Source organism: Perissodus microlepis, chromosome 4, assembly GCF_051167445.1.
Source record: "Perissodus microlepis isolate ML-2025 ecotype Zambia chromosome 4, ASM5116744v1, whole genome shotgun sequence".
Classification (NCBI taxonomy): domain Eukaryota; kingdom Metazoa; phylum Chordata; class Actinopteri; order Cichliformes; family Cichlidae; genus Perissodus; species Perissodus microlepis.
The window spans coordinates 2,764,069-2,787,703 of record NC_140464.1 but is presented as its reverse complement, the minus strand read 5'-3'; the positions used below and the strand labels follow the sequence as shown (position 1 = coordinate 2,787,703).

At 39.9% G+C, this 23,635-nt stretch overlaps 1 protein-coding gene across 2 annotated transcripts in view; it reads right to left on the bottom strand.

Moving 5' to 3' along the window:
- slc38a12 (solute carrier family 38 member 12) overlaps positions 1–23,635 on the bottom strand; it is an 86,218-nt gene that overhangs the window by 34,364 nt on the left and 28,219 nt on the right. The window lies entirely within an intron of this gene.

Sequence of the window (23,635 nt, the reverse complement as noted above, 5' to 3'; positions counted from 1 at the left end):
TTCATTCATAGGATGAGGACGTTTCTTGAGAGGCAGCTGACTGTTGCTCCATTATTTACAGTCTATCTCCATCAGTCTGGCCCACACGGTGGCTTTGTAACACGTGAAAACGCTAAAATGCACAGATTTTCATGATGTGATGATGCCAGCACTTGTCTTCTAAACGCAAATGTAAATGTACGAGAAATAAGATAAGTTGTCTGAATCAAGATGTAAAATAATGTCAGTGTTTAGTTTTAAAAACATCTTTTTTGCTATGATCTGTAAATTATCACGTACATCTAATATCAGCAGACTCCATGAATTTGGAGGATGGTTCAAACTGTACTTATGGTCTCTTAACACATCTTACGTCTCTGTTTTTGTCCCACTGAGAGCAAAAACAACAAAATCCTCCCAGTTGTCAGTCATTACTGTGCAGTGGTTTTACTGGCCTGACCCTGTTGAGATCAAACACGTCTGCCATGGCTGGTAGGATGTAATCTAGAAGCCATTCACCAGCGACCATTAAAAAACAAAAATGGAAGAAAACCCCGTTACTTGCATTACACTGGTAAAATGTGCACGGCGCAGTGAAAGTGAGTGGTACCAAAGCAACAAGGGTTGGAGAACTCTTTGGGGTGAAGTCTTAAAAGAACAGTGAGCTAAATACTGGGGAATTTTAAATAGTATTTTTTCTTGAAATCCTCAATCCTTTCATTTCTTACGAATGTTTTTATGAAAGTGTGCCGTGGGTTACTCTGAACAAGTTTGTCTCATTCCTAGATACCTGCCTTAAGAAATGCATGAAATATTATTCTTCGGTTCATATTTTCAAAGTGTAACACTTGAAATGCCAGCTTGAATTAATTACAAGATGCATTTCACAACAAACACAGTTAACCCTTGTGTGGTGTTCATATTTTTGTTACTCAGCCAGTGTTCATGGGTCTGGTGGACCCGCTAGAGTTTTGGCTTTCCAAATTAACACTATCAAAAATTTTATGTTAAATTACTCAACAGATGTTTACTTCATCCCAATTACAAGCCATATGAACAGCAAACATGGTTAATTTTTTCCCTTTACCTTTGTTAGATCACATTTATGAATTAATGTGCTTCTCATTTTTTTTTTTGTTTTTTTTTTTTATAAAATGTTATAAAAAAAAAAAATAAATCAGTTATAATCAAGTGGAGTGAAAGACACAACACATTTACACGTGAAGCAATAAGTTTCACAACTAAATGGATCAGCTGCTCATCAATGGTGACATTAGGCCCAGGGTTGTAAAACAGGGGAGGTGGTGCACACACTTATCCCACACTGTCCTGATGGCAGCTAGCTTGTCTCTCTGCCGTCGAGCTGGTCTGTCGTCTCGGTTATCAAAACGGATAATCCTGGAAATTTTGTGGAAGTTTTCCAGAGACATCGATGCACGGAAAGGTTCTTGCCGGTTTCTGCATCCCACAGGGATTCTGTGGATTCCCCTTTGGACCTGAAAACTCCTGCAAGGATAAGAACCCCAAAGTAGGCCTTTGGAGTTCTTAGATAAATTTGGTCCATCTCCTTCCACCTCTCTCCAAAAACACACCTTCCTTCTAGATTACTGCAATTCAGAATAATTTTCTGGATGGAATCTGGGATGAAAAGCTCAAATGAAGACTTGATGTCCTGCACATGAGTAACTGTCAGCCGTGTTGGCCCTGGCTTATCACAGTAACAGCTCTGCAGGGTGGCTCATTTCTTGGGCAAGAAGACCATTCAATTTCACCAGTTATTGCCATCCATATTTCTTCACTTGCTGTCTGGTGGGCTTGTTCTGGTCCTGGAGCTGGCTGCTGATGGGGTACTCGTCTTCGTTTTGTTACTAAATGGTGCTCAACCTCATCCTCTTCTTCAAAGTCACTGTCAGACTCTGAATTTTCAGAAATGTGAAATATTCTGAAACCTCTTTGTCAACATCATCATCCGAAGCTCCTCTCTCTTCCAAAATCAATTGGATGGCCCTCGCAGCAGATAATCTTTTGCCATCTTGATCAGTTGTGATAAAGAACCACACTGGCAAAGTCTTATTTATAGTATTATGCCCCTAATTTGCAGGTGGGACAGGGTATGAGAAAATAAAATTTGGATCCCTCAAGAAAGAGGGTAAAATGTGCGGGAATGTAAGAGCAGACGGTGTCGATAGTCGAATTTTCAACAATGTTGCAACTTTGTGCGGAGCAGGAGGGGAAGAAAACACTATCAGCAGCACCAGAAAGGAGGAAGACAGAGTGTGGGAACACAGGACCTACACTTTCAACACTTTTATTAGACCTGGGTCCAGTGGAACCCGTAATGTAAATGCGTGGGGGGAGGTACAGTATGAGGTCATTGAAAATTAGTTCGGATTTATGTTCTTCACAGAAAATAAGCCAAAGCCAATGAATTTCAGGTTGAAAAAATAATTAACTGTTTAATTTTTCTTTTGAAAAAAATGAAAACGGGTCTCACAGACCCGAACACCATACAAGGGTTAAATAGCTGCAATGCAGACAACTCAACAGTGTTTGAAATAGAGCTGAGCTGCTTCCTCTGCAAAACTGCAATTATTTAAGACCTCAACAACTGCAAGCATCATTTAACTTTAATTAAGACCTTGAGTTGAGACCTTGAACGTGTAAATTTAAGAGTTTTTCCAACCCTCTGACAGAAATTAAGACATTGCTCACATTCACTGTGCGAATGAAGCAGTTTTCTTTCCGTTATGGCTGACTGAAATTAATCAGCAATAAAAAACGATTAAATTATTCAACATATGTTTAAATAGCTCGGCACCTGAAGACATGCTTTGTATGTTCATGACATGAATGAAAGCAAAGAAAGAAAGATTGTTGTTTCCCGGTGATATTTAACCTTAATGATGCACGAGAGAGTAAACCACTCCGTGACTGAATGATGCTGGAAACACCACTATGACTGCATCTTACATACAGACCACGAAGAAAAATGTATCATTGCTACGATTCTGACATGTATGATGTAAGACGTGAGGATACCCCGACAGCAGGGAGTAGAAATGGCCTGAAATAGTCCATAAAAGCCCAAAACATACATGCAAATCCTCGTGATAGCAATAACAAGGATTTGCTGAATATACGGGCAGCGAGGAGGAGGAGAGGCAAGTAAGACAAAGAATGTTCGAAGATGATTATGGTGGAAGTGGTCGAGGGAGAAACAGAAAATATAGATGGAGCATGGAAGAAAGCACTTATAAGAGTGTTCGTTCAGCACCATTAATCACCTGAAAACATCCCCATCAAGCAAACCTAACTGACATTTATACGCATGTTTCATCACATTAAACTCAACGTGCTTTACATACAAAACAGTGGAAAACATGAGAAAATGGATAAACCAGACACTCAATCAGAAAATAAATGCACAAATAAATAAATGAAGCTGACCTGACATGTGATTTATACGTTTGTATACAGCGTGTGTTTACACAGACATACGTTTGTATTGCTTAACCCATTATTATACACCATCTTCTTTCTTTTTAACACAAATGAAGTGACAACGAAAGGATTCATTTCAGATTCATTTAAAATTAGATTCCCTTAAAAATCACAGACTGTATACAAAAGATGTAAGCATGTAGCCCATTAAGTGCTAACAGGTCATAACGGGGTTCATGATTTTATGCATCCTTTAACTATTTGAAATCATGATTTTCACACAACTAGCTTGTTGTCATAGCACTGCAGCCATGACCAAATGAACCACGCCCATCAACCATCGCCGCCTGATGAGCTCAAACCACGAGCACACTTGTTAACCAAACTACACTTTGAGGAGTCAAATTGCATATATATATATATGTGTGAAAGTATGGACCGCTTCTAACAATTAGACTGAGAGGAACTGCATGTATTTTAGAGAACTAGAGTTTATTATCATTATTAATATTATTATCATTATGAGAATAACTGCCTGTGTTGAGCCTGAGAGAGTAGATAAACCTTGTAAATTCAACACACACACACACACACACACACACACACACACACACACACACACACACACACAAAAACACACTGAGGAATGAAATGGGTTCAAATTCTGCAGGAAAACATTCCCAAAGTATACAAGTAACACTTTCTGTCAATCTAAACATAAATATTATTAAAAAAGCAACGTTGTGCTAATTCCTCATTCTGTGTGTGCATATTTGTGTTTTGTTACAGAGGAATTTTTTTAAAAAAGTGCTTTTTTACTGAAAGCAGAAGCTTCTCCATCCGTGTCTTATGTGGGATGATCTGATATCGTCGTGTTGGTGTTGTTCCCAGATCATCATGAAAATGTTGTTCCAGGTTCAACATTGCAAGTGACCAATCACATTGTTGTGATGTTATTCTTTTGCGCGCCAAGCCATTCGTGCATTTATGAAATTCCAATGTTGCAAGGACAATATCAGTTCTGCTTACCGTTTATTAAAGGGTTAGGGTCAGGGTCAGGGTCAGGGTCCGTTGATCGGCGGACAGAGGCGGTTTCTCGCAGCTTAAGTACAGTTTTTTGTTTTACAGCGGTTTTTCCCGAAGTCGCAAAAGTATGACACAACATTCTGATTGGTCACTTGCAATGTTGATCCTGGAACAACATTTAGTATGATGATCTGGGAACAACACCAACACGATGATATCAGATCGTGCGTCTTATGTGACTGTCTCCTTCAGCCCTGGATGCTCCTTTCACCCCTCTGAGTCTTTGGGCCACCAGTATCGGTGAATATCGAAATATATCATTGTGTCTTTCTCTGAACACGTTTTACAAAAGCAGGCTTCAGGAAGTCAGTGAACAGGCCTCTGTCAGGGGAAGTAGGAATGTGTCTGCCATGATTAATGAACCTAGAACATCGAATATTGTGTATCAATAATGGCCTTAATAAGATTACAGTGAAGAAAGGAACTACTTAACACCATCTATGCTCCTCAGTAAAGGTCTTTTTTAATGCTGTTTTGCTTAGACTGTGTTACTTTGTGTTGCAGAACATGTTGTCTGCTTATGCTAATCGAGGCCATGCCTCAAGAAGGAGCGACTTGGCCGAGGTTAGATTTGGAGTCACGCCTTCAAAATCACTCAAACAGGAACATGAAAAACGAGGAAACATTATTTTGATGTTCTCAAAAATCCCACAAGCAACTCCAGATTTCCAGATATCCGTCAGAATCCAGGAGTCAGTTCATGCATGATGTAGAGGGGATTTACAGCCTTAGACTGCTGGTTAGAGACACGCCCTGGAGACCGCCGTACATATACAATTAAAGACAGGACGACAAGGAGGCGGAGAAGTGAGGACAGAGACAAGGAGAATGGCTGATGGCGTTTCCTGCGACAGCACTGCAGAGCGGGTCATTATATTTTAAAGAGTACGTGAATATGCAGCTCAAGATAAAGTTCAGGAACAAAAACAAACAGTGCCTGGTTTGGGATGTGATTCTGACCGTGGAGAGAGGGTAACGCCGTCTCAAGTTTGGATAATATCGCCCAACAAAAAAGTGGGAAGATTAACTATGTGGCATTCAAGTTCAGACCGCAGAGCCAACCTGATGGAACACTGTAGAGCAGAGACACCTTTATTTCACTGCAGTGCTCCTAAATCACACAGATCTCATCACTGTCAAACAACGACTGTTGCAATATGCAAGCGCAGTAAACGAGCTGGCTGGACCGTTTGTGGCAGAACTCGTGTGTAAAAGTTAATCACACATCGGTCATCTGCAGAGTGATTTAGAAGGTGATTAGGATGTTCCACTTCCACGATTTCAATAACAACAAAAGGTCTTTCGACAGACAGCGTTTACCTTCGGGTAATGGGGTCACATTTTCATTGCATTCCACTCAAACTTATAATGAAAACTAAACAAAGACAATTCAGAAAAACACAAACAAACGCTCCCATTAACACGGAGCATCTCTGAGGCTGTACGTCAGAAAGTGATTATAGCAGTTCCCCAACATTACACATCTGGCCAATCACCAAGTAGTAAATGTTAGATTGTTGGTTTCAGATAGAAAAAATCATAACACCAGTTATGACTAGGGATGGGTATCGTTTAGGTTTTATCCGATACCGGTGCCAAACCGGTACTTTTGAAACGGTGCCGGTGCTTAAACGGTGCTCAAACCGGTGCTTAAAGAATGGAGAACACAAAATTGGTCCAAAAACCTCTCATGTTCAGCTGTTTTTTTGTAAAAAGATAACAATGTTAGCCTTTTCTGCAGCTATGGGGCATATATGGCATCACTCTTGGCTGGAAGCAGTGCTTAAACAATGGAAAAAACACAAACTTTGTCCAAAAACCTCTCATGTTTAGCTGTTTCCCACTTTTTCTTTGGTCATTTTAGCCTTTTTGGCCAGGGTGAAGGGAGTATCTGCCATCAAACAAGAAGACAGCCGCATGTAGCTATGATGATGTTTGCTAGTTCACCTTACATGCATTAATGTAATAATGTGGTTAGCCTACTCAACGTAAATTACACACGAACAACATTAAGCTACTCACGCAGAGAAGAACGGCTGCTGCTGCCATCAAATACGGTGCATTTCTCGGCTTTTAAAAAAAACGCTATGCATCGCCAGGTGTTTCATCAGATTCGAGGTGTTACCTCCTTTGCACAGTATCAGCTTAAAGCACTTGTTGCAGGCTGCTGAGTTTGCATCTTTTGCTGTGAAGTACAGCCAGACTTTGACCGCTTTGCCTTGGGCATTTTTAATCTGTTGCTCTGCTCTAAAAGAACGTACGTACCTGGACCCGCCTACTATCCTCGGAAACGTAAAATGATTGGCTAGAATCTAAAGTGTATCACAGCTCAGGAAAAAAAAGCACCGAAATGTGCGCTGCTTTTCGGTCTGGTTACTACCGTTTATGTCAGAACCGGTGCCATCATGGCACCGGATACCGGTACCCATCCCTAGTTATGACATTAGAAAAATGTAGAAGGAGAGAGTTACGGGTGTTGCACAACCATCCAGCAAGCACTTCTATTGGAATATGCTGCCATCTTTGGCCTTATTATTACTGTAGAGCCAAATACATGTTTCTTAAATGCCTCCAGTCATCATAAAGATGGCTTAAATTGCTCAGAAGTGTCAACTGAGTACAGAGATAAAAACCATAAAACGGAGCCATCTGAAAACAGAATCAATCTACAAGCAGAATAAATCAGAACAAACAACAGCAATGGCAAACAGAAAACAAACACTTTTCCAGCAGTAAAACAAACATGAATGAAGAATAATTAGTGTAGAAAGTTTTTAGCCTTCAAGACTTCACATGGTTTTATCATCAGTAGTGCTTGTTCTAGTCTACAACCTCGGTGATCTCTGCTTATGCTACAGGCACAGAAAACAGTGGTTTGAGATTGCAGCACAAATGAATGTGGCTATATGCAGTGCACTCAATCTTACTGCCTTTGAAACAGGTGCTTTAACCAGGTCTGCAACCACTTGCAGCCTGTCTTAAGTCCATAAAGATGTCACTAAAACAGCAGCAAGATGAAGTCAGTCTGCTGTGAGTCAATCTGGCAATTAAAATGCACCCTGTTTGTCATCAGTCTGTTCAGAGTCAAGCCAGGACCATCATCATGATTTTTTGGAGATGGGCTTCCTGCTGTGTGATCAAATTAGGGCTGTCACGATTAGTGGACTGGTCACGATTACGTCGACTATTAAAATCGTCGACGACTGATTTAATAGTCGATGCGTCGTTTGAAGCTTTGTAAGATCCCAAAAGACGCAGGAATAATTAGTAGGATTTAAGAGTGTAATAACGGACTGAAACAGAAGATGGCAGCACTGCATGTACAAGGATGCCAGCTGCCGTTAAACCCCGAAGAAGAAGAAACTGTCCCAGAATTCATAGCGCAGCCCAGCTCAGTTTCCAACAATGGCGGCAGCTAGTTAGTTTTAATATTACTCTTATTAATCTTTCTGGGTCACAAAATAAACGTTTAACATATTTTCAGGCGAGAATGTAGCTGTGTAAACCTCAAATATCTGCTCAGTTTATCAGGACACCACATATTTTCAAAAACGCTCCGACGTTTTCGGAGACGTCTGTTACCCACTAGCTCGATAGCTAGCCGGGGGCTAGGCTCACTAGAGCCCGCGAGAACACGGGAGTCCCGGCAAATCGTTTTCAAACATGATATTTAAGTCACTTAGATAACTTAAAAATGTTATTGTTTGGCTTTTTTCAGTATTTTATTTGTTCCTGAGTAAATCGGTTTGGCTGAGATTAAAGTTATAGTTTTTACACAGCTGAATAAACGTCAAGCAGACAACCGATTATCAGAAGTGTGAGATGCTCGAGAATTTACTCCGGTGTCCTGTTATATTTTAGATAGCAAGGAGTTTATTAAACTTCACCGAAAAAATCTGCAAATTTAATTAAAATTTAATAAACTATCATCTTGTCTTTATTTTTAGTTAGCACATACCTTAAACACTTAAAGCTGTAAGCTAATGATAGTTATATAAGAGCAGACACATGCTGGTGCAATAAGGTGTATGCTGTAGGTCCAATGGATGATGATCTGATTAGTCGACTAATCGCAAAAATAATCGGTGACTAGTCGACTATTAAAATAATCGTTTGTGGCAGCCCTAGATCAAAATGTGGTCACTACAAATACTTGCAATCATTTGGTGAATGTGAAAAAATGAAATGCAATTACCAGATAACCCCAACCAAGAACAGCAAAGTGATGGAGTTGGTGCATGTCCCAGTGCAGGACAAACTTTTTTATATTTGTTTTTTGTGAAAATTTGATCAGTTCACCTGTTCTAAACCCGATTATTTAAATGCTAAGATTTAGTCAAGGAGGTAAAAAGACTATAATTGCTGCTGAAATATAACACAAAGGACGCCAGCAAGATAAGTTTCTTCTGGAAAAACTGTGTTGAGGAGTCATCTTTGCACTTTAGGAGTGCTTTCTTCTGGATTATTTTTGGAGGAATGAGTTGGTTTACTTGACAAAATATTTCAGTTACCCAGGACAGCGTTTCTGCCCATCCGTGGGATTATGAGAAGTGGCGAGGAGCAGAAAAAAGAAAAAAAGATGCATTTACAGCAAATACTTTTGGCAGCAGCCAAAGAAGTAATATTGCTGGTTTAAAAAAATCCTCCACTCTCATTATATGGAAGTCAGCAGTTAAAGGAAAACACACAACGGACAAGATAACTTTTCAGCTGAGTCTGGAAAATATGCAATTCAAAGAATGATGTTATCCTGGTTAGAGTGATGAGATCGAGCTCGTCATAGATGGGAAACTTTCATGTCTTATCGATTTACAAGATTGGGCGAGTTAATGGTGAAATTGTGTCTGTGCAAGTCAGTGTTTGGTTATGATGCTGATACGATTCTTGGTGTGTGAGATCGAATTTTTCTGGTGCAGGATTTGAGTTTTTTATTTGTTTGTTTTCTCGCTTTGCTTTTTGCGCAGTAGAGCTCAAGGAGAAAATGGAGGTTATTGGAATATGTCTCTGATATTTTAATAGTCTGCTCTCAGCATTGTCATTTCCAACCATCAATCCGCGAGAGGAAGGAAGTAGAGCAGACACACAAGGAGACGACACTGAATGGGCTTCATCCAAAGTTTAAATTAGGCAAAGGTTTTAATTCTTCTAGAAAAAGCTTCAAACTTTTAATCACTCCTCATTAACGCGGTGGAGAAAAAGCTCAGAAAAGCAACAGCAAGTGTAAATAATTTTATAATCTCGCTGGCACCACTTTCCTTTATGAACACTCATCCGTCATTACAGAAATATTAACATTTCACACATCAGGCAGTGTTGGAAATAACTCTCAAAGGAATAATTGCTCTTTTGTCCCATAATACTCCTTTCTACCGTCAAACCTGTTTGTATTCAAAAACATCAGGTCATTCATTGTGAAAGAAAATTACAGTAAAGAGTGACGTGTGTGCATTTGCTACAGACTTTTACGGCTTTGAACAAGCTGCTGTTTTGGAGACATTTTCCTATTTAAAACCTACAAAATGCAAAACGGCCTCTCAAGAAAGACGCCGTTAAACACCTACCAAGGTAAAAATAACAAGCAGCAGGGCACAGTGAAGATTTATGATGGGCTTGAGACATATCTGGGGGGACATGAGAAATGATTATTTGCTGTTGGTTTATTAGGACGACGACCATTTCACTCCTCCTGCCATCACGAGTGTTGGAAAAATGAGAGCAAAGAGAAGGATTAAGAAGTAGGGATAAAACAAGTTGCCTCCAATATGATAGACAGATGAAAACAATCAGAATAAATGAAAAAAATAAAGCCTTAGGTGGATTTTTCTTAATTGAAAAAGACAATTGCTCAATGTTTTATTTAGTGAAGGGCATTATGGGTCAGTGGACAGCATTTAAACAGATGCTAGAGAGATGCACCGTGACCCAACTACCCAATCAATTCAGGACACTGGAATGAACTGCAGCCTTCAGTACACGAACGCCCAAAAGAAGCAGCAGGACACGTAATGAGCTCAAGGTTATACCAGGTCTCAGTGTAGACAGCTATTGTTAACCTGTCTGCATTTTAATTGCAGCCAAGTACTCCTGTATGTTTGATGTAAACCACATTCATTTGCCTTCAGATCCCTCTGAAATGTCCTTGTACCAGATAACCGGCTTTGCACTCTTCGCATTCTGCATGTTGATTTCCTTCCACTTCACATGGAATACAGCTCGATGAAGCAGTAAGAGAAAAACAAAGTACATACAGAGGTTCTCATGTGATGTCACGCACACTTTGCCCAACAATACGGCTCCTATGTATATTCCTGACTGGCTGGCAATGGTTGCTGGAAGTTGGTGGGTAAAAACTTTGCTAGACCAAAGAAAAAAAAGCCCTACTGATCGCTTTGGGTGCAACTAGATTCCCGCAGTTGCCTGTAGTTGTTTTACTAGCTTTGTGATAGTAAAACTTGAAGTTATGATGCAAACCAGAGACGGACAAGGTTCAACTTCAAAGTAAAAATTGTCCCTCGGCGCTGAAGCAAACACGTGAACAGGTTCTTTTTCTGCAGCTCAGAGGGAAGTTGGGCAATGTTTGTAGAGAAGTCAGTTTTTACTATTCAAACTGCAACTAGCTATATGGTAGCAACGAAAGCAATCACAAGTTCCAACATTTTCCCCAAGCAACCAGAGCCGCCCATCAACCTCCACCAACCACTGGCAACCAGTTGGGGAATACTCATTTGTCTCTTAACAACTGATGGTTGTGGGTGAGTCTCTAGGTCTGTGCAACTTTATTTAATTCACTTCACTTCAGTGAAATTTTATTTCTATTGTGCCAAAGTACTTGCTTTAATGCACTATATATCAGAGGATAAAGACCCTACAATAAAACAGAGGACCAAAACAACAAAATCAGACGACCTATGAGCAAACACTTGGTGACAGCGGCAAGGAGAAACAGTTTTAACAGGAAGAAACCTCAAGCAGAACCATGTTCAAGAAGTGGCAGCTATCTACTGTGACCTGTTGAGGTTACTTTATTGTGCATTGTTACCAAGACTGTAATAGTTTCAAAATGGTTAGTGGTCACATGATTAACATCACACGGTTAGTGGTCATGTGCCTATAAAAGCTCAGAAGAAACAATTGCACCACATGGGGACACCATATATGACTAATGTTTTCCTTTTATGCATTTATTTTCCATCCATCTGCAAATATTTACCATTTACTGCTCTATCTAATAAGAAACAAGAATCAAACTGCAACATTTTGTTGAACCACTTGATATTGTTGTGATTTTACGACACATTCCATCCTTGCTTAAACCTAAACTTGTGACTTTTTTGCATTTACTGAAACGAATGGTGCTGATTCTGGGAGGACAGTCTCATCAGGTCCCCCACCCTCACAATGCCCTTGAACATGCTACTGCTTAATAAAGGCATGATGCATGAGTATCTCTCCTAAACAAGTCCCCATTATTAATCATTGTCTATCAGCCTACACGAAAATGGCCTGAATAACTATCTAAACCTAATTTTTAAAACTTTAAAAAGGTCCATCAGTTATTCCTCAGTGACCTCTACGTCTCCTTGATAACTGCTCCCTCCTCTCCAGTCTCCACCATTTAAACAGCACCATGCTTTCCCCCCTCCCCGCTCTGATACGGCTTCCTGCTGTTGCATGGAGTGGACTCCCCCCCGTGGATCGTAGCTCCAACACTTCATCCCGCTGCGATAATCCCCATTAAACCATCTGCACTGTTGTTTCCCCGCTGCTCCGGCCCTGACTGGGATAGCCACTGCCATTACATACAGCATATATCTGCACTGTACAAATCAAACATGACTGCTTCGGTCATGTGCAGCAGATCAGCAGGATGGAAACTGCTCTTAAATATTAGGCTCCAATATAGAAATGACATGAGCTGTCAAACTTCAAGGATAAGGAAAAATGAACTCAGACACTGTAAAAAACATCCACTTTTCATCAAGTTCAAGTACACATTATGTGTCCTTTAGAGGTTTATCTAGGGTGAGTTCACAGGGATCAGAACCAGTCCACTGAAAAATGTAAACAAGAGCTAAAACTGGGAACTTTTAACTGGAATAATATCATAAGAGTCTAAACTCTAAGCTTTGCAGACTTCTTACAAAGCCTCCATCTCACACAGGGTAAATAAGCAATAGATGAACAAATAAACTGAATATTCACAGTTAGTCTTCCACTGAATAACAGAGGTTTTTGATTTTTTATTGCATGTTCACCGTTAAATTATTTAAAACTCAACATTTTTGGCGAATTCACAGAAAATATCCTCTCTCTTTTTTTAATCACAGGAGAAAGTGTGAGTAATACTTTTTCTGTAATTTTAGGGATTTATTTCTCAGAGTTTAAGCCCGAGGAGGCACGCCGACGGCTTCCTTTTATTTACTACAGCACCATTTTCTGTAATGGCATTAAACTGAATGAATGTGGAAAAACTGAGATGCATTATTTTTCTTAAGACATCTCAGGGTGTTCATCATCACTTTGTTAAAGTGAACTTTTTAAAAAATACATTTAAAACTTCTTTATGCTAAAAGAAAAGGTAATTTCAGTGGTCTGGCCCACATTAGATCAAACTGAGGTGTTTAAAACGAGCTGCTTTTAATGCAGCATTCGACTTCATGTAAAACTTGTTTTCAGTGTCGGGATAATTAACTGCCACTAAAACAGTTCAACAGAGCAAAGAAAACAAACAGTCAGATGATTACACAAGCTTTAAACAAACCAACAAACTGTGGCACACAAATGTTTTTAGAAGAGAACAAATGCATAAAAGCTAAAAAGATCCCCAAACCGTGCACAACAATCTGTCTACAGAACTGCAGCCCAATAATAAACTGACGACAACTAATGTCTGAATGAAGTGATTTAGATTATCAGGATAGTATGAGCCTGTTTACATGCACTCAGTTATCCCACTACTTTTTCACATCCTGCTGTTTTGCCAGACGTACGGAATAAACGTATACAAAGTACACATTTATCATACTGCATTTTGTCTTTTGATATCAGGTCCAAATTTCGTTTTAATTAAAGTCAAACCTTTGCTCACCACTTTGAAGGTGCATGTTGACAACCACAAAGAATGGTATACAGAACTGTGTAGAAAAACCTCAGGTCTGCAGAGACTCCAGGCTGCTCTGATGGTTTTCTGCATGACTTTATCAGGATCTCACATTATCACAGATCTGGACTTTGGATCATTGCAGAACCTTCATTCTTTTCTTTTTCAATAATTCAGTGGGAGGTTTGCTGCTGTGCTTGGGATCATTGTCCTATTGATGACCCAGGTTGGGCCGAGATTTAACGTTAACATTTCACTGTAGAATACTTTGGAGTTCATCAATGAGCACAAGGTGCCCAAACCACCATCCCTCCACAATCATGTTGACAGTCGGTTTGAGATGTTTGCGCTGATATGGTGTATTCGGTTTTCTCCAAACACAGTGCTGTGCACGATGGACAAACATCTCCTCTTTTGTCTAATGTTCAAAAGACATTGTTTCAGACGTTTTTTGGTTAGCTGCAAACATCAGGTGTGCTGCTATATTCTTTGTAGAGAGCCACTCAAGCCATCTTTGGTATTTATTTCATCTGAACAAGCCCTAAAAAAAACAGTCAGTGATCACTGTCGGCCTCCCTCTGTTTTTATTACCACTGTTCATTTTAAAGCTCAGTTTTTAAAACCTTAGATGTAACTACAGCCCAGCCCATGCAGCAGTATATGAATGACTAACCTCGTATTGTGGATGGATTATCTCAGTTGTTCTCCTGACTGAAGTTTGGTCCGTTTACAGCATCCTGCCATGCGATTGCATTTGCCCCTAACCATCGGGAACCCTCACGTTAACTTTTATCGAGATGAAAAAAGTTAGCGTTCGGGCTGTGCGATATGACCAAAATCTCATATCCCGATATAAGACATCTATCGTCCTGATAACGATATAAATCACAAAAATTTAACATTTTCTGTAAATTCTGTGAATCTGGGGCAGCTCGACTTGCGTGAAGTGTTTCCAGCTGGGCGTCATGTAGCTGGAGTCGAGTGTTTTAACCGATGCATGAAACAATACATCTTTAGACATGAGTTGTAACGGCCGCCGTTTTCTTTGTATTTATTACACAGCGTGCTGCGGGGAAAAGCCTGTTCTAACGTTTGAGTCTAAGGTTTATTTTTTAGCACCTGGCGGCTCTTTTTTGCTTCTCATCCGTAAATAATCTGCTCTTTCACGTGATTCAGGTTATTTTGAAAAGTCTCAACAGGATCTCGAGCTTTATTGTGAAAGGTTTATGTGGAACATAAACAAGCGGACACGCGATGGTTTTACCGTCGTTGTTGCTAACGACAACGCATAAAAACAGGTGCTTGTCCGTGTGTAGTGTGGTTATATTAAATATAAGAGAAAGAGAGAACTTTATTAATATAGCCACTACAGTGACCATCAAAACCATGAAAAAATATTGCTGTAAACAGTTTATTTTGCGACACCACGAAACAAACGATAGCGTAAAATGAAACAATAGATGTTTTTATATCGTCATCCGATATATATCGTTATATCGAACAGCCCTAGTTAGCGTTCATCCTCCAGCTTTACTGTGTTTATATCATGCTAACATAGCTGTGTAGCTAGCCACCACGTAGCACATCATTATATACCAGCTAGTCCAACTTCAGTAACCCTACAAAGGTCACTGCTGTTTAGTTTCCTGTCTTTTTTATGTTGGAAGTAATAGCAGAGCTGTACGTTTGAATTTTTCAGACATCTCTCAGTCAGAACATGCTATATCATGTTTAAGTGGAAGCTAGCAAGCTAGCTTCCTGCTAACTTCTAACTTTGTTAAACTTCATAAATTCTGTTTTCATGGATGCATGAATGTGAAACTTCACTGTTACACCTGGTAGAGCAGAACGCTGATCATTTTATTACAGATGAAAGAATTTAGACCGTTTGTAACTCTCAGTGATGGCGCAGTGTTCGTTTGACTTTGGGACCTGAAGCAGAGTTTGGACCCGGAAGCAGCTAATGACGTCATACTTCCAGACCGGATAGTCAGGTGTCCCCCCCCCCACTGCATAGAGTCCTTTAGTGCATCAGGGTGCAACAGGGAAAAGAATGAAAAGTTGTTGTTTTTTTGTTTTTTTTAAATGACGTTATTCCAAGTTATTCCCACACATAAGATACTGTTGTTGGTTATATTTGTTTCCAGCAGTTTGTTGGCGTTGTCACCATTTTCTGTAGTTTGTACTACCAAAACCAACCAGTTTTTCCTTTGATTAACAGCATTATTATTTAATTTCAGATTTGTGCTTTGAACAATTATGAAAACAAGATCGCTGGAATAAAACCAATTTAGCTTTTTTCACTACACTGCTTGCTACAGTGCATTTCCACCTCTCCGTGAAAGCTCAGACTCATTCACAGTTCAGTGCAGCTCGATTAGATTGAGATTAATAATAGAGAGCCTGTCATTAACTGTATCTATGCAGACAAAGTAAAACTCACCAAGTTTGAATATGAAGAATATAATTTCTCTAAAAGCAATAATTAAGAGTCATATGATAAACCAGTGCTGTCCTTTATTTCACTATAACTTGAAGTGGATCCTGTTTTCACAATTAATTCTAAATAAAATAGAGACGGGAGTGGAGCAGTTGACTTTATTTTTTTTTGTGAAGAATTGCGTGGTAGAAAAAGAAGCCACGGCTTAAAGGCAGGATGAAGGAAACATCTTGTTTCAGAGAGAAGATGAACTCAGGGGCTAGACCAAGGCCATATAAGAGAGGGATTATTTTGAAGTGTGAATCATGCAAAGCTCTCTAGTGAAAGTTATGCATAAATGGCTTGTTTCAGGCCGTAACAGGCTAAAGTACTGCAGTAACAACAAGGTGTGCGGCCTTCAAGGGGAACAGCACTCAAGGTCACTGAAACTTCTCTTAGAATAAATCTTTATTAGTCAGTTAATTAATCAATCAGATCAGTATTGAGGAAAGTGGCAGGTTGGGTCATTTCTGAAGCTGTGGGGGACAGGCGAGTTAAAATTAACTTTATTTCAACACATGAAACTGTGCGTGGCTTAATAGTCACGCAGTGTAATTGAAATATCTGCATGACGATAAGCCGTGAACAATGCAGCGCAAGCATAAACTGCCTCTGAGCTCATATACGGCATCGATTTTCCATCACTTCCCACATACTGGGAGAACAATAAATCAGCCATTTAAAATGTACTGGCCGTCCAGCAGGGTGGAGTGTACCAACCACTGCTTGGCTAGTCAGTGTGACACAGACCCTGTGGTGAAATTCAAAAAGAAAACTTATCTGGGGACAATCAAGGACAGAGAAGTTTAATTGAGGTCTCGGGAATCTCTGCTGGAGCTCAAGCAAAAAGCCAGAAAGACCCGGCTCGTTCACGGCCGCTTAATCTTTTCAATCAAAGCTGTGTAAAGGGCCAGGATCAACACCGTGATCAACTCTGTTATGCAATGGCCTCTATCGTCTCCCCTTCACACCCTGGAGCCAACAAATACTGCCAGGAAGGGGAAAAAGAAATTACGCATTCAGCCATCCATTTATCCATTTGGGTGTTGAACATGAGACTCAATCAGCAGGAGAGCAGATCTCAGTCAACAGATCTTTTTAAGAGCTTTCAGAAGTTGAAGATCACGTCACACCCACAGCTGGTAGTGCTGATGCGCGAAGCCGATGCTGATTAAGGAAAAGATGTGACCTGATGAATTATCAACCGGGCTGCTTTTAGGCCTTATTATTGTGAAGTAATTAGTCTGTCTCTTTGTGAATTCTTCATTAAAATCAGAGGTTAATGCACAATAAAATATTCACATCACACTTAAGTGGCTTGTGGCTGAGTGAAACTAAATATGACAATGCAAGATCACAGGCAGCGTGCAGCTAATTTAACTCGGTGCACTCGACAAACATCACCCATCATCTCCCTGTGGGGAGAAGAGGCGTCGGTGTCAAGCCTGTCACTCTGTTTGGGTGACTGACAGATGGTTGGAGAGCAGGCCTAAGGTGAGGCGCTAAAAACAAACCATAGGGCCTGAAACTCCAGGGGGGAAGAAAGAAAGGAACTCTGAATCAAACAGGTTAAATTCTGACCCGTTTGATTACAAATGCTGCCAAAGCTCAAAAACCGGACCAAAACAGGTGTCATGCTTAATGTTTTTCTCATCCCTGCTCATCTCTACAGCGCTGCTGGTAAAGGTCTAATCATCTGTACGGGGACAGCTGCTGTCAAACCTAAAAATAACCCACAATCTGTTGTCCGCTGCGAACAAAGCACCCCGAGTGCTGCAGACTGTCCGTCTGGGGGGAAAAAAAAATCTGCCAAAACTGCTCAACAGATTCACACATAAAAATCTAACAATGCAGCGCCCGGGCAGACGAGACGCGGCCAAACAAACCGAACAAAGTGAAGTGACGTTAGAAGCCCAGCTGCTAAACTGGTCTCAAAGATAAGATGAAAGATCAAACGGTAAAATTACACATCTAATATTCAGATTCCTGTTTAAGGTAATCTGAATATTACTTAATATAACTCCCTTTTAAATAATTCAAATGTCTTTATTCTCCTGACATGGCATTATAATAACCTTCGACTTTGTGTTCATCAACAACGAGCAACAACTTGGACACGGTTTAGTAGTCTAGAAGGGTGTTAACATACACACATGTCAGAAAGCATTGTCCTTTTAGCAGACGATGTTTGTCAAATTTCCAGGAGGGACATGATTAGAAATGAGTATATCAGAGGGACAGCTCAGGCAGGGATGGACAGCGCAGAGGGAGAGCTGACATATTGGGCAAAGGATGGTGAGGATGGAGCTGCCAGGCATGGATGTGGTGGAGGAAGAAAAGCAGGTGGTTGGTGTGACAGAAGATGACAGAGAGGTGAGATGGAGGCCGATGATAGGCTGTGGCAAGCAGCCAAAAAAAAGAAAAAAAATGAAGATTTGTTAAACTTGAGTTTAAATCCAAATTCAAAAAGCACTCATTACATTCTCAGGTTAAATGTGACCATGAAAGGAGCATAAACACATTATAAATGTTATTTAACAGAAAGTACCTTGGAGTTAGTTGGTTTTGTTTTCATGCATTACCTGCAAAGAGCAAAATGATATGAATCTCGTAAATGCAGCTCCTGAAGGGCTCTTTATCCTCAAAGCTGTTTATGCTGCTTTTAAGTACATGCTGATCATTTTATCCTGTTTTCTGTCTAATCCTGTATATATGGTGCAGTGGAATAAAAGATCAGAACTGTTGTTTTTTCCCAATATTTCTTTGTTACAGTTATTTTAAGTAATTTCAAACATGTTCAAGATTTCAAATAATGTGTAACGCTTCAGACAGAAACACATAATGGTAGGTACATCACAACAAAGAAATAATTATACTGTAATTATATTATAAGTAACTTTAAGGAATACATAATTTTTTTATGTATTGCATAACGTAAGGTATTATACAGGAAAGAAGAAATAATTAATTTTTAAATGTGAAAACAAAAGTAAACTATGAAAATTATATAAGTAATTTAAGTAGTGCTTAAACTCCTGGTAATTTTGCAGAAAAACAAACAATGTTTCTCCATCTTACACTGTACGTAGATATAATACTGGAAAATATTGTTTGTAAGTAAATGTAATCAAATTATACATTGAAATTCCATTTATTTACGAGGCAGTTACGCTCTTAGTCAGAGGTTGTATAATAAAGTCCTACCAGCTTTTCTATTATTCGTTTTGTAAGATGTCAGTGGGACCAGTATCAATATCACTTCAGCCAATCAGGAGACGGTTAGCTTCGAGGTAGAGTAACAGGACCTAAAACGGCTCGTTTCACTCAGCGGATCAGCTGCAGGGCCTATTAAGAATTTTAAAAAAAGAAATGCTTTGAGCGGTGAATCGTACAAAGCCACTCAAGCTCCAAAGGTACAAATGTGGAAGTGGAAATGAGCAGAACAGGGCTCCTTTAAGAGTGTGAGACGAGAACGTCCTTGAAGCTGGTCTGGCTTTAGTTAAGTATTATCTTTAAAACATCAAGGTTACAGAAAGATTCATTTAAATGCACAGCTTTGGTATTTTAAGGTGTGTCGTTTGATGCCAGTTTCAATTTAAGAGAATATCTGTCCTCTAAAAAAGTAGATTAAAAAAAAGTGTGACCCATTAGGGTGGATGTGTGCAGGCGGATTGGAAATGCTTTTTAAAAAACATACAGCTGGAAGAGGATATTTCTACCGATAAATAAAGGGGAGACACGTATATTTATCATAAAACTCGGCCTTTCAGATTGAGCATGGCTTCCTGGGCGACCTGTCCTAAACTTTGCAACTGAGTGAAAGTGGTGGGTCCCAGAAATAAACTCCCAGTTCAACACAATGGAAGAAGAAGGGCAACTGAGCTCCCAATGCAACACTGAAAAAGACTTCTGGTTCTGTGTGGGGCTGGCTTTGATGGTCCCCCCTGCAGGCAAAAGAAGAGCTGATAAGAAAGAGTCAATTATTTAGAGTCAACAGTCTGGGTAGTAACTTTAGGCTAGAGCCTCTGACTCCACACAGACCCGAGTGAAGACGCAGGCCAGCCGACCACAGGAGTGTTTTATCCCCCCTAACAGAATTATGACTTATTGAAGATATGAAAGAAAGATCTGATGGATAAAAATACTGTTAAAATTATATTCCCTATAAAAAACAAATAAAAATGTAACAAATTATTACTTGTCAGCTGTAAGCTGATTATGATAAAGATCATATTATTTCTAGTTATTAACACACAGTGAAAAATCGAACGCGAGGGGTGTAAGTTTAACTCAGTGTAATGAACAATGAATTAAATTTGTGTCATTACATAGATGTATATACAGTTCTCTGTTCCTCTTCATTTCTTCAAAGTGCTACTTTTTGCTATACAAGACTTATTCACATAATCCCATGCATGCCTGCACGCACGCACGCACGCACGCACGCACGCGGCATTGGCAGGTATAATTACGTGAAACTTTATTGCCACTTCAAATTAAATTTTGATAGAAATAAACGTTAAAAGTTAAATCTACTCTTTCGCTGTAAGAACCCTGATGTCAGTTCAGGAAATTAGCCTTTGGCTATAATCTGGCATGTTTACATTCATGTAATTTTTTTTTTTTTTTACATTTACGTTCATTAACATGCACTGTCCTAAATAAATAAATAAAGCGCTGTAACCGATTTTGTCTTTATCGGGCGGTGACCTCGCGCTCGCACTGAGATGGTTTGCAGCCAAGTGTGAAGTGGCTTGGATTGTGAATTAGCACCTCTGAGTTTGAAGTTACGGGTCTGGAAAAGGGCGGAGGGCCCGCTCGGGGTTGGGAATGAAGTGCTGCCCCAGGTGGAAGAGTCCTTGTCACAGGTGGGGTGAGAGCAGAGTGGGAGACTGACAGATGCAGCATCTGCAGTCATTGTCTACAGTGGTGTGGACGCTGTAACGTCCTACTTCGGTAAAGAGACACCTGAGCATGAAAGTGAATGTGTTAAGTATTAATTAATCTATGTCTCTACCCTCAACAACGGCCACAAGCTGTGTGCAGTGACCAAACTATAGGTTGGTGGATAAAATGTGACAGAAATGGGCTCCCTCTGAAGGTTGGCTGGGCTCAGTCTTGGAGATAAGAGGAGCTCAGGATAAAGCTGCCACTCCTACAAAAGAGCCAAGTGGACGGCTTTTGGTATCTGAGGATGAAACCTCCTGAACACCACCTAGCTGAGCACTTTCCAACTGCGGCGAGACCTCGACATACACAGCACTGCTGGAGAGATTTTATCTCTCAGCTGGCTTGGAAACAACTGCTTGCACGGTTAGTTTGGTTTAGGTTGGTTTGGTGGTTGGACAGCATGTTTCATGCCTTTCCTAAACAATACTCCTTGTTGCAAGTTTGAAAGACCTCCACAGACAGCACGGTTTTCTTTTTAAGCATTTCAAAGGAACGGACAAAACTGCAGAGTAGCTGTTATTAGTGTATGAGAGTCTTATAATTTATATACATATTTCTGTTATTACTTAGCAATAAAAATCTTTTTTTCTTGTCTCACATAATCATGATTGTTTCTAACGAAACTGTTAAATTAGTCTGCAGAACTGCAACTGTAAACGAAAAGTCCGGAGATCACAAATCAGCCTTATTTAAATTAGTTTTATATAATAAGAAGCTTCACCCCAAAGGAGACAAAGGAGAGAAAAGTTCATTTATTAGGAAATTATTTTGTCTGCTCATTCTGTTAAATATAAGCAAGGACTGGACGAAGAGCGAGAGAGAGAGGAGAGAGGAGAGAGGCGAGGCTCCGAAATTATTCGGGAGAAGATCAGCACATCGATCACTGTCTCAGTGCAAAGTTAAAGCTCGAGTGGAAATCACAGTTAAGACTTCAAGGACACAAAACACTTCCTGTGGGCAGCCGAGGTGGGGGTGTGTAGGGTGTCGGGGGAAGTTTGAGTGAAGAAGAGAACAGAAAATGTTGTTGAGATCAGAGTCTGATAGAAATGGAGGCGAGGCTGGGCACATTACGCCTTGTTCTTATGGGAGATAAAAATATCCATGCAGGGTGTACGAACATGGGCTGTTTGGGCCAAAAGAATATTTTTATCCGGTACCCAGTGAAGTCATCACTGTGGAATACTGTTCCCTGGAAAACATGCTGTACTTGCACTGCTGAACAAACCGTTTCTATTCAAACCTCCTGTACTGTCTTTGCTTTTTATGCTGGAAACAAACAACAAAGTCCACAAAGTCTCACTGACAGCTGTTTTTTCCTCGCATGTGGTTCCCACATTTAACCACTGTCATGCTGTTTGTAAATGCGACTTGACTGAGACACATCGAGCCGAACAGAACCTGAGGGGACCATGAACTCAGGGGTTAGCAGGAAATTTGGGGCTTGTTAGCATCTCAAATGTCCAGAGCTGCAGTTTTAACTCCACAGGAAATACAAAATTGTCCCATATTATTGTAATAAAGAGTTAATGAATAAACAAAGTTGTGCTAACTATATGCAACACATTGCATGTGATGCAGAAAAACCATAAATATATTTTTATGTTTACTGATAAAAAGCTGCAGCAATTAGAAAATGGATCAGTTAATCTTTAGACCATTTTCCAAGAATATTCAATCCATAAAATGAATTTCGCTTTGATCTGGCCACAAATTGAGTTCCACATCTCCTTCATTAGTGTATGAGACAGACCTGAACGCACTCACTAGCCTGTCCTGTGTAAATAAATGAGACACAAACCAGCCCTGAGAAAGTCCTGAGTGGTAAAATAATACATATTAATCCATGAATTCAGAAGACTGCTGATTTTCTGCAAACAGTGTTCTCTTGATTTGCTCTGGGTCTTTTTTTTTTTGACTGAAACAAGCTGCATGCATTTTGTGCAAAGGAAGAGTCAAGTATCTGCTTTTTATGTTACAGCCTGAAGCAGAAAGCCTGACCACAGGACAGCTGCCTCCATCATCAAAGACCCACCTCCAACATGGACTGTTCACACTTCTACCCTCGTGTGGAGGTATGAAAGTGTGAAATCTAAGATCTGCAGACTAAAGAACTCTTTCTTCCTGCTGCCATTAAACAGAAGTTAATCTTGGCCTACTTTCATCTGCTACTGTCTGCATTTCTCACTTTGCACACTCACAGCTGTGTACTGCACATACAGCTGATCAAGTACTCCAAACTGCATAAATATCCACAATATGCACATAACTCATGGGAGGTCAGATTCTTTCATTTTATTTCTGTAGTTCTATTTTTTGCACATCTTATATTTCTACTACATACAACTATATGTTTTTTTATAACCATTTTTAATTATAATTTATTCTATTTATCTGTTTTATATGTGGATTTTGCTGTTTGCCATCTGTTGTGGACATCAATGGAAGAATTGCACAATTGTACAGGGACTGGTAAATGGTAAATGGACTGGTTCTTATGTAGCGCTTTTCTACTCTTCTGAGCACTCAAAGCGCTTTACACAACTTGTGCATTCACCCATTCACACCCATTCGCACAAGCACAGTTTTCCTAGGTGCTTTCT